A 10,864-nucleotide genomic window follows, 5' to 3' on the forward strand; every position below is an offset into this window, starting at 1 on the left:
GCTGGGTCCCTGCGAGAAAAGCTTTCCTGCTTTTGTTTCTCTTTTCTTTAGTGTCTTTTCTTTGAATGCTGGTGTCTCTGGGAGCTTGGTGCCTTCCAGCCCATGGCAGTGGAGCCTGTTGGTGCCCTGGGGAAGCGGAGAGAGGCGTGGGAGCAGCCTGTGAGGCAGCAACAGGCAGTTTGGCTATTCTTAATAAAGGGAGATTTTGGAAGGGGGTGTTCTGGGAAACACTGTCCTTGCAGAGATGGGACCGCATGTGAGAACTGCTGGCTCCTGCCAAGGCATTTAACACAAAAGAAAGTGCATGGTGTGTTTGGGATTACAAATATTTCCCAGCCATGCAACTACATGTTTAGCAGCAGGAAAATGGCCCACTGGGTGTTTTGGGGGCTTGTGTGCTCACCTGCTGCTGAGGGCCCTATGCGCAGCTTGCAGAAGTCCTTTTTGCCAGCACTCCTGTGCTGGGAGCTCTCTCAGCCACTGTCTGTCCTGCCCATGCAGCCCTCATGCCTGCCTCAGTCTGCAGCTTGCTGAACATACAGAGGCTGCTGGCAGATGAGCACAGGGCTCCCACCCCAGCCCCAGAGTGCCAACAGCCTGACATGTCTCAGTGCAGGCGCTGTCTGCTTGCTTTCCTGCAGCTTCTGCCAGGCTGGAGCCAAATTTGGGGTTCAGGCATCTCGTGATGGCTGCAGGTGCTCAGTGGAAGCCTTCGTGATAAGGAGGTCCCACCAGTCACTGATTTTGCTGACACAGCATCCCCACGTGTGGCTCTTCTTGCTCGGCACCTGCCTCAATGCTTTCCAGTCCTAGCAATCAGCAGAGCTGTGATGGGTTTTCCAAGTCCTTCTGGCCACAAGCATTAGCTCTTCTTCCACTCCCCTAAGGCTTTCCAGCAAGGAGGGACCTTGTGAACACCTGGACAAGCTAAGTGGCATCATGACGTGACGCGAGTCTCGACAGGAACCACCAACCAGGGCTAATCTCTCTCAGCAGCCCCCTCCCCAGCGGGTGTTTGGTGGAAAGACACTGTGCAAGAGGGAGGAAGGAAACACCAGGGCTGATTCTGCTCTCTTGTGAGCCGCAAAGAGGTGGAGTAACTCTTTCAGTCCATGGGCCACTTGGGTGTGAAACTGCTGTAAGGCACTTCGGACTGAGAGGAGATGGGGGAAGAGGTCTCTGATGAGAGCGAAGGGGAAAGGAGGGGGGGAAGTGAGAGAGAAACTGAATTTAAATGGATTAAGCCGGTCTGTTGAAAGTCCTTTGTTTCCTGCCACCTCCCTGGTGTGACTTTCACCGCTGTATTCCGTGTGGCTGGGGACCTGATTTTAGGTTCCCTGCAAAGTCAGCATGGAGCTTTATACCTCCTGGGCAGCTGGAGGAGGGTCCAGGAGCCAGTGCCCCGGGACAGAGAAACCCCTTTCGTTTCCCTACTCTAATGTCTTTCCTCTTCTCTCTGTAGGTGATGGCCTCACTAATTGGTGTCTCCAGCATCACTGCTCAGTGGGTGACAAACATCCCCATCAGGCAAGTCTCTGTTCTCACCCTCTCGCTTTTGGGATTCCCCTTTTCTTTAGTCCTGGCATCTTGTTTTCTCCTGGGCAGCCAAAGTGGGTGTTTGTACAGGTGGTGGTAGGTGCAAACAAGGCTGGGGGTCACGCACAGTGAACTGCCCTTGTGAACACCAGCGATCAGGAGTATTTCTTGAAGAGGCCTTGAATTACTTGGTTCTCCTCCTCAGCTGGCAGCCCGAAGCATGGGCATGGGGAGGGGGCAACAAGAGGACGTGGAGTTAGGGGAAATTTGGCCTTTAGGCCTGGACTCGTAAGTGGTAAGGTAAAGTAGTATGTAAAGTAAAGTAATACGTAAAAATATCTGTTGGCTTTGCTTCAAAGCTCTTTTTAGCTTTTTAAAATCTTTTAAATGAAAATGGCTGGAATTGTGCAGGCTGTCCTGGATCCAAACAGCACACCTTGAAAATGCCAAAATAAAATGTTTTGATTTTTTTTCCAGACTTCAGCTTAACTAGGCCAATGCAACAGTCTCAATATGACTTTCCAGAAAGTTTTTCTTGATCCACTACTACTTCTTTTGCATTTATTTGGTTTTGCCTTTAAAAGAAACCCCTTCCTTGACCTTGATTCTGGGTTGAAGCCAGTGGTGCAGAGTCTGACATGGTTGGGATCTGCCTCATGCACTGCCCGTGTGAAATCAAGGGGCACCAGTGGAGCAGAGCCCCTGGGCTGAGCGCATGACCACCTGCAGTGCTGCTGGGCCGGCGCCGCTGTCTCCTCCAACCTAGGAACAAGCAAGATGGTGGCAGGACTGTCCTGCCCCTCACCTTGCAGAGGTGCACTGCATCTGCGCAGGCGTCCAGTCCAGGAGCAGGTCTCTGGGGGAGCAGCTAAGGCAGCCACAGCCCCGTCCCCCATGTAGCTCGCATTCCAGCTCACGTGGTGCCCAAGCAGCTGCGGGGTCGTGCAGCTCTTCCTCCCCCTTCTCCCCCTGCAGCCCTGGTGCAGCTGCAGCCAGCCCTGGGATTCGGCTCCCGGGGAAGCAACTCCCTGCTGGGCCGTGGTCTCGGCAGGGCAGGGGCAGGCTGCAGCCCCAGGAGAGGTACACCACAGTGTTTGTTGTCTAATCATCTTCTGCCCTCGTGCCAGGAGCCAAGCGCACACAAACAGTGCTGGGCTCCAGTGAGAAGCACTGCCTGCAAGATAAGCCAGGCAAGGAAAACACATCCATCTTCGTGTCTCTTGGCCTGAGACGGAGTTTTATCTGCTGGCATTTTCCTGGCGTAGGCTCAGGGCACACCACAATTCACCTGAGGAGCCAGACACCGGGGAGCCAGCTCCCATTCCTGGCGAGAGGTGTCAGCCCCAACCGGTGCAGAGCGCGACAGCTGCGAGGAGCTGGTGGTTGAGGCCCTGTTGGTGCACGGGGAAGGGTGCTGACCCATGGCTGAGCCCCTGCAGCAGTACGGACCCGGCTGCACATCACCAACAGTTGTGTTCATCACCTGAGCAAAAGGGCGAGACTCCCTGCCCGGAATCCCCGTGCCCAGCCGTGCACCTGGCACCCAGCAGAGCCCAGGTTAAGAGCTTCCAGCCAGCAGCCTGGACAGAGCAGAAATAACTGGTCTTTGGGAGATACAGAGCCAGAGTACGAGAGCACAGCAGAGACTCAACTCCAGCCTGCGGCTGCTCAGTGTCTGATAAGGAGACTGCCTGTGCCGTCTTGCAGCGCTCCCGACCTGCCAGCTCTCCACAAATGAACCGTCCTGGTGAAACGCCCCCCACCCTTGGCTCCCTCTGATCCCCTCCGAAGCTGAGCCGAGACTGGAATGTCTCCTGGGATGTGATTCCCTCTAGCCTAAGGGGGACTGCATTAATAAAACCCAGCGTGAGACGATGGGGGAGGAGGCAGGCAGGGCTGGTGAGATGAGGCTTTTACGAACAAGTTATGGGTCTGCTGGAAATGTCCCATCCTGTCCTCTCTCCCTCCTCCTGTCCCCGGAGACGAGCTGTGGAATTCAGGGTGTGGGTCGAGGCTTTTCGTCACACACCTTTCTGCTCAGAGCAGCCAAGCCCCTCACCTCCCTCCCTCTCCCCCCTCCTGCGCACCTCCCTGGAACAGGTACCACTCCCCCAACCCCTCTCAGCTCAGCCTCGCTGCTGCTGGGACCCTCCTGCTTCTCCGCATTGCTCAGGCATCATCTTTTCCCGTGATGAGTGGAAGGTGTCCATCCCCAGTGTGTACAGGCCAGCTTGGCAAGCCAGGGCCAGCAATAGCAAGGAGAGAGTGCTCCCCGCATCTCGGCAGGAGTGGAGGGCGGCTGTGCTCATGGCAGGGAAGCAGCTGGGCTGGTTGGTGCCGGGTGAGCGGAACTCAGCATCCACGGGGCATCTGCCCAGCATCAGGGCAGTGCTGTGGGCTCTGACTGAATGAAGCCATGTGAAAGCAGTGAGGATGTGAGCCAGGAGGGAAGAATGACAGGAGAGCAAGTAAACTCAGTCCAGAGGAGATAACCAGGAAGCAAGATCACAGACTTGTGGGTTTTGGTTGGTGTGAGTGCTCTCTTGGCTCCCATTAGGATGCAAAGTGGCTCTCACAGCTGTTAGTTTATGCAGCAGTGATGCAGTGCCCTGCAATTTGGAGCTCATGCTACCCTGGATGCTGTGGGGAAGGACGTGCCTGTGACCCACACTGCATTGCCACTAACAAATGTCACTGCAATAAATTTGCTGCCAGACTGTGGCAGAGCTCAGTTCCCAAGATGTTTTGCCACTTTCTCTTGGACAGCAGTTGCTGAACTCTGAGACTGCATTATCACAAACTCATCATAGAAGCATCAGATCCAGGGAAGCACTCAGAGAGCAAACTGAAGACTCCAAAGAACAGTCTAAAAGGAGCACCACGAGAGCTTGCACAGGGCTGGGAATGAAGCCAGCACGGCATATACAGTGCCCAGCCTTTGCAGAGAGCTGTGGTGTTTGCTCAGGCCACCGATTTTGCAAAGGTGACACAAAAAGCGTGCACTGTTCCTACGGAGGAACCTATGGATGGTCTCTGCGTTGAGCTCAGCACTCTATGGTGGAGGTTGCAGCTGAAAGAAGAGCATTTCAGCAGAAATCTTGACAAACCAGAGTGCACGGCCAGGCTTCCATGCGCATTTGCAGTGGAAGCAAGAGGAAGAGGAGATACCACTGGCTGCTTCTACAGAGGAAAGAAGAGATGGGCTCCAGTATTTAGTTTTCAGCTGAGGAGAGATGGAAGCTGATGGCTGGACAGCCTCAGTAGGGCAGGGAGAGCAATGTGGTGATTAAAACACATGAGACGTTTCGGAGAGCTGAGACAGAGACCCCAAATCACAGGTAGCTGTGAAGTGTTTGTGTAAAGGCTGCAGCATCACACAAGATCTCTCTGGCTGCTGTACGGGCTATGTCTTTGCTTGGGAAGGGGGAGATGGGGGGAGGTAGTTACTGTAATAATCTAGTTCAAAGCAGTAGCTGTTCATGGGTTGGTGCTAACAGCCTCCTAAAAGGTCATGGGTGCCCCTACCTTACACACAGAACCCATCCTCGCTTCCATATTCACTCACATGTTGTTTTACTACAGACAGCTCTGTTGTCAGCCACCCACCCCAGCCAGAGCTGTGCTTGGGGAACCACCAAGTGCAGCTCTCTGGAGATGTCTGCTGTGTGTTTGCAGCAGAGAGGGGGGAAACCAGACCAGCCAGGGAGCAGCTGCGCAAGAGTGGAGGGAAACAGCCTCTGGGTAGACATTTGGGTGAGGAGGAAATGCCAAGCCCCAAGCCCATCGACTGGGACAGCACAGAGCCTATAAAGGTGTGAGATCCCTCCAGGTCCCGCTCAGCACTGTTATCTCCAGCAAGGGGTGTAAGCTCGCTGCTTGGGGCTCCCTGAAACCGCCTGGCAGATCCCAGCCAGAGGAGAGGCAGCGAAGGGCACTGTCTCGTTGCTCAGATCCTCCAGACACACACCAAACAAACCTGTGCTGGCTTTTTAGCTGCACTGCTTACGGGGTGCTTTGCAGCCATGAAGAAAACAAAACAAAATCTTCTGGCTCAGGTTTGCCATCTTGTCCCGTATTTAGCAGGTGAATTCACAGAGCTTACAGTAATTGTCATCCTCATGATCTGAGGATACACTGGAGGTGTTTTGGAAGAGGTAATTTCTTGACTAGGGGTGACTTTTGGGACACAAAAGCCCTTCTTTAAGTTGCAATGGCATCAGCCTTCAGCTGGGATCAGAACATGCCGAGTGCGCAAGCCCTGCTTCTGGGTGTGTGGATACAAAGGAGATTGAACTTCTGAGGTGCAGCTGCCACTGGGGAAGAGGGGGTCTGGGGAACTTCTCTTTCTACCACCTCCTTTTTCCCCACCAGGAGATGAGGGCATCCACATTCGACATCTGATACTTTCTTCCACCCGTGGGTCACCAGGGTGGGTTTCAGTGGAACAGGTAAATGCAGAGATGTACCTACACCTCCCAGGACCCATGGCCATGGCTGAGAGAAGCCTCTTCTGATGGGGAAGAGCTCTGTGGAAACCCAGAGCAGAGCAGTCTCGCTCAGGTGTGCTCCAGCAGTCAGGCCCTGGGGTTCAAACAGGAAACACTCGTGATGTGAATGGATTCAGGTCCGGAAGAGCCTTCAGACCAAAAGTGGGCTAGCATGAATGAGTTAAAATCCTTTCATTTGCTTTGTGAAATTTATTGAAAACTACATTGTTCATCTGCTGAAACTTCACAGCTGTTGAGATTGCCCTTGGGGCAAACCACATCCAAGAAATGGCATGTAGATTCTGGGAGCACAAGACTTGAAAGCTGAAACGGCACTCTGTAGTGCTGCCTTCCCTTCCCTTGCAGTCACATCTAGCCATCTGCAGCTCCTGCAGTTAGACGCCGTGGGGTTTTTTTCCTCCCTTTCCTCATCTCTGACTCTTGTAGTCCAGGCACTTCATTTCACAGTATTGTATTCTGGCTAAAAAGAGACTGAGGAAGGAGGCAGACAGCAAGAGGTCCGTGTGGGGAGAGTGTGCTCAAAGCCCGTAGCACCCGGTGTGAGACAGGGCTGTGTTCCACGCTGCAGTGGCAATGCCATCGAATATCACCTACCTCTGACGCTACTGCTTTGTTATCCCTTAGGGGGATGGCGGTGAGGCAGGACTGAGGGAAATGTGCCCCTTTGCTCATGAAAAACCTATTAATGCCTTTTAGTGGTATCAACTTGCTTGATTATTTTTTTATTATTATTTGTCAGCTGCAACTTCTGCTTGCAAAAAACTATAGGATAAAAAAGTAGTGCTTGCATATTTACATCTGACCTGAAAGCTCTGTATGGACTTGGGAGACTGAAATAAGCCACTCGGCACAAGCAAAATTAGGACTAGCCAGAGCTCAAAGATGAAAATAAAAGCAGGACACAAGAAACCCACTGACTGCAGTGCATTCAGTCATAAATGATTCATGAGGTAATTTTGAGTAGCAAACACATTGGTAAGAACTGGAGGTCTTGTTTCATTTTTTTGGGGGGGATTGTCCACAAACAAAAATATTGGCTAATTCATCAGACGCTTTCTTCTGCTTTGAATAGTTTGCCCAGATCCCCGAGCAACCATCCCATGCAATTTGCTGTTAACCTAAATAACTTAAATTCAGGTACACCCAGAGCACTGCCCAGATCTGCCCCTGCATGCAATAATTAGGGTTCTCCAAGCGCAAACCTGCAGCTCGGGAGGCAGTAGGCTCCATCAGCATCTCCAGATGGCTACCTGCTGGCGGTGGCCCGTGGCGGGGACGGGGCAGGGATGCGCCGCAGCGTGGCACGGCTGCGTGGAGAAGGCTTCTGTGGAAACGTGCCACTTGCGGGCGGCACCGTTCCCCCAAGCAAACGCCCTGTGAAGCTGCAGCCTGGTAAAGACAGACCCGCGGTCTGTCGCCCGATGGAGGGGGAGACCCAGGGAGGCCGGGTATTGCATTCCTTACCTGTGAAATAACCCCTTGCAATCCAAACGCTTGGGGAATTCCTAGATCTCTTTGTAGCCATATTTCGGCTGTGACAGCGTGAGATTTAAGTGAGGCAAACTCTGAAGGGGGAGATAATTATCTGCTTTTAGAGCAACAGGGAGAAAGCAGTTGGAAAAAACAGACCTGCTTTTTACAAACCTTGTTTTACCTGATCCTGCTGCTAACAGGAGGGAGCGTACAGGCCAGCCAGTGCACGGAGTTACTCAGAAATGACTGGGTTTGAGTAAATCTTCCCAGAACTATTCAGGAATTAGCTCCTGTCTTTCAGATTTACATGTCCCTTAATCCAGAATTAACCTTCAAGTGTAGGCAAGCCCTAACACTTGAATTATGTAAGGAGGGATCTTCTGGAGCAAGGGAAAAGAGACAGGCAGAAACAAAGCTACTTGATGGAATCAAAGATCAAATTTAGGCTGAAAAAATATGGGAATTAGGAAGTTTGGTCAGGGAAGCAGTGACAACTGTTGCGGGAATATTTAGACGCAAACGGGGCCCTGCTGCATAAATGCCCCAGGGGAAGGATGCCCCTTCGGCAGGGCTCTGCGCGGGGAGACCCAACACAGTACTTCCACCTCCAGTGCCGAGGACTCTCCAGCTGGGAGCAGAGGGCTTGGAGTGGGTGGTGTGTGTGCGGGTGGAGTTGTGTACACTCAGCCTTCTCAGACAGCCACAATAAATTATCTCATTAGTAAACCCAGGGCAGCAGTGCTCCTCAGCACATACCCGGCCTCCCACAGCACAGAAAAACTTTGCGTCTAATTAACCAAATCAAAGGGTCCCCCAGACGCAGCTTAAAGGGACGCGCTCAGCTTGAAACCCAGACTCCTTCAGCAAGTTGTTCTGCACATAGTGGAACTAATGAACCTCGATTTCCTATGGCTGGAGGTCTGGCATTCCCTACGCCCCCTGCAAGTCCGTCTTCTCCTTCCCCTGGCACCTGCCCAGCTTCTTCCTACAGCCAGGGACAACCGAGGAGGGAAGAGGAGCCCACACTGCAGTACCCCCAGCCCCACGCATAGATGGGCTCCACCATGCTCCTGTGCTGATGGCAGAGAACTGAGCTCTCACCCCAGGGGCTTCCTTGCAGTGAGGGACTCCCTGAAGTCACCCTTTTCTTCCCTCCTGCCATTTTTCTCATGTCTTTAAGATCTCTGTTTCCCCACAAGTGCTCGTGGCTTGGCGGGATGGGGCTGCATGGGGAAGGGAACCCTACTCCCCCAGGACGCAGGGCTGCAAAAAGGAAAAAATTCAAGTGCTGCTGATGAAGGGGCTTTTCAGGTGCATTTTTCTGGTTTTACAACTGCTTGGCCCCCTCTCCTCTTTATTAGTGGGCAAAAGACAGACAAATGCTGAGTGTCAAATGATGCTGCTCCAGCGGTAAGCATAACTGCACAGCACAGCTCCCGGGGCAGACGAGCTCCCTGATGCTGCAGGAGGGAGGATTTGGGGGTGTTGCCCCTCAGAAGAGGTGACCCAAGTCATGTTTGTTTGAGGCACAATCCCTTTCCTCAGAAGCGTAGGAGCTGCAGCTCTCCCCCTGCCCGACCAGCTCCTACGCCGAGGGGGCGGCTTGCTTTACTAACACTTTTCTCTTCCCCTCGTGCTGGAAATTTGATTCTACAAAAACACTTACATAGCAGCTAATTGCCAACCCTGCAGTGACTTAGCTCTCTAATTCCTGCCAGTCACTGAACCAGCCCAAAGAGCTGGTTTTCATAACTTGCTGAATGTACGAACACAGCCCTGGAGACATAACATAGCTGGGATTTTTTTTTTTTTTTCCTGGACAACTTCTGGATCCTTCTCAATTTTGGAAATTTCTTTCACTCCACAGGGCATAAAGAACATCCAAAGATGGAGCGAGTGACCAGGCCCATCCCAGGGAGACATCAAGCAGACATGGACCACAGAGGCCCCGGAGACCAGCTGGGTGCCAGGGAAGAGCTGATTGTCAAGAAATTGGTTTGAAGGTAAAACTGGCGTCGTCCAGCCTGCCTCTTTGTGATTTGAGGGCTCATCATCACGTCTCCATGAATTCCTACTTCCCAACAATGTCCACGCCTTGCAAAGGTTTCCTTGATCTGCTGGTTTGTATCCAGAGGGCTGCTGCAAAAATTGTTGTGCTGGCCGATGGCTTAGACCACATCATTCCTCCCCACGCTCCTCCCTGGCACCCTCTTTTCTCTGCCCCAGTTGTGGACTGTTCATCTTCCCTCTCCCAGCCCTTCATTATCCACCTCTCCTCCTCCCATCATCTCCCATGCAAGAGGCCGACTCCGTCGTCCATTTCCAACAAGCCCCTTCATGCTCTCCCCTGCTCTGCTCCACACCTGGGAGAAGCAGCCTCCGAGCATTTGCAAAGCCACCGCATCGCCCTCCTTGAAGCTCTTCGTTGTCATGACATCTGCAGAAACCTTCACAGCAGAGCTCGTTGCCTGCTAGCAGTGGCTCCTTGCTCCCTCCCGCTGCCTGGCCTGCCTGCACCCAGCCGTTGTTTCTTCACTCCTGCCTGGACTGCACAGAGCTTCGGCCTTGTCGTAGGCTCTGCGGCTCTACACCACTCGGCAGAACACGGTCCTCACCCAGTGGCAGGAGCGCAAAAATGAGCTAAGCCAAGTTTGGGCCAGTGTCTCCAGGGGTGGCATATTGCTTCATCTGCAGGTGCTGAATTGGGGCGCAGCGAGATACCGGTTCGCCCTCCAAAGTGTGTTTCTTGTCCCAGTTGGACTGCAGCGTAGTGGGACAAATGGAAATGCAAAGTCAAACCCCGTTTTGGAGCAGGTGGCGCTGTGTCAGTGTCTTCTCTGGAGGCAGAAGCCATCACAGGAGTATAAATCATTCCTCCTCTGCTGCGGTGCTCCCGTTACCTGGGGGGGTTGAACGTCCTCTCCAGTGGCCTTTCCTAACGGGGGGTTAAACACCGGAGGGGGCTCAGGGCGGGTCAGACCCCCACTGCCCTGCCCGGGCCACCGGGCCCGCGCCTCCCCGGGCTGCGGGAGGCCCCTTGCTGTCGGTTCGGCATCGGCGGCCCCTTTCCCCGCCGGCCCCAGGGGCGGCTGTGGCCCGCTCGGGCCGGCACCAGCCCTGGGCCCCTCTGCTTCACCCGGGGGGGACCGGCCGGGCCCTGCCGGCCGCGGGCGCATTCGCAGCGCTTTCCTTGGCGGGGATACTGCGGGGGGAGGCCCAGACGCCGAGAGCGTGTCCGTGTCAGCGGGCAGGGGACTGCCGGCAGCCGGGCTGCCTCGCGCACACGCCGCCGCCGTCCCGGTTCAGGCGAACAAGGCGTTTCCGCGCCGCCGTCGCACTACAGAAAC

This window comes from Gavia stellata, chromosome 21 (assembly GCF_030936135.1).
Source record: "Gavia stellata isolate bGavSte3 chromosome 21, bGavSte3.hap2, whole genome shotgun sequence".
Taxonomy (NCBI): Eukaryota; Metazoa; Chordata; class Aves; order Gaviiformes; family Gaviidae; genus Gavia; species Gavia stellata.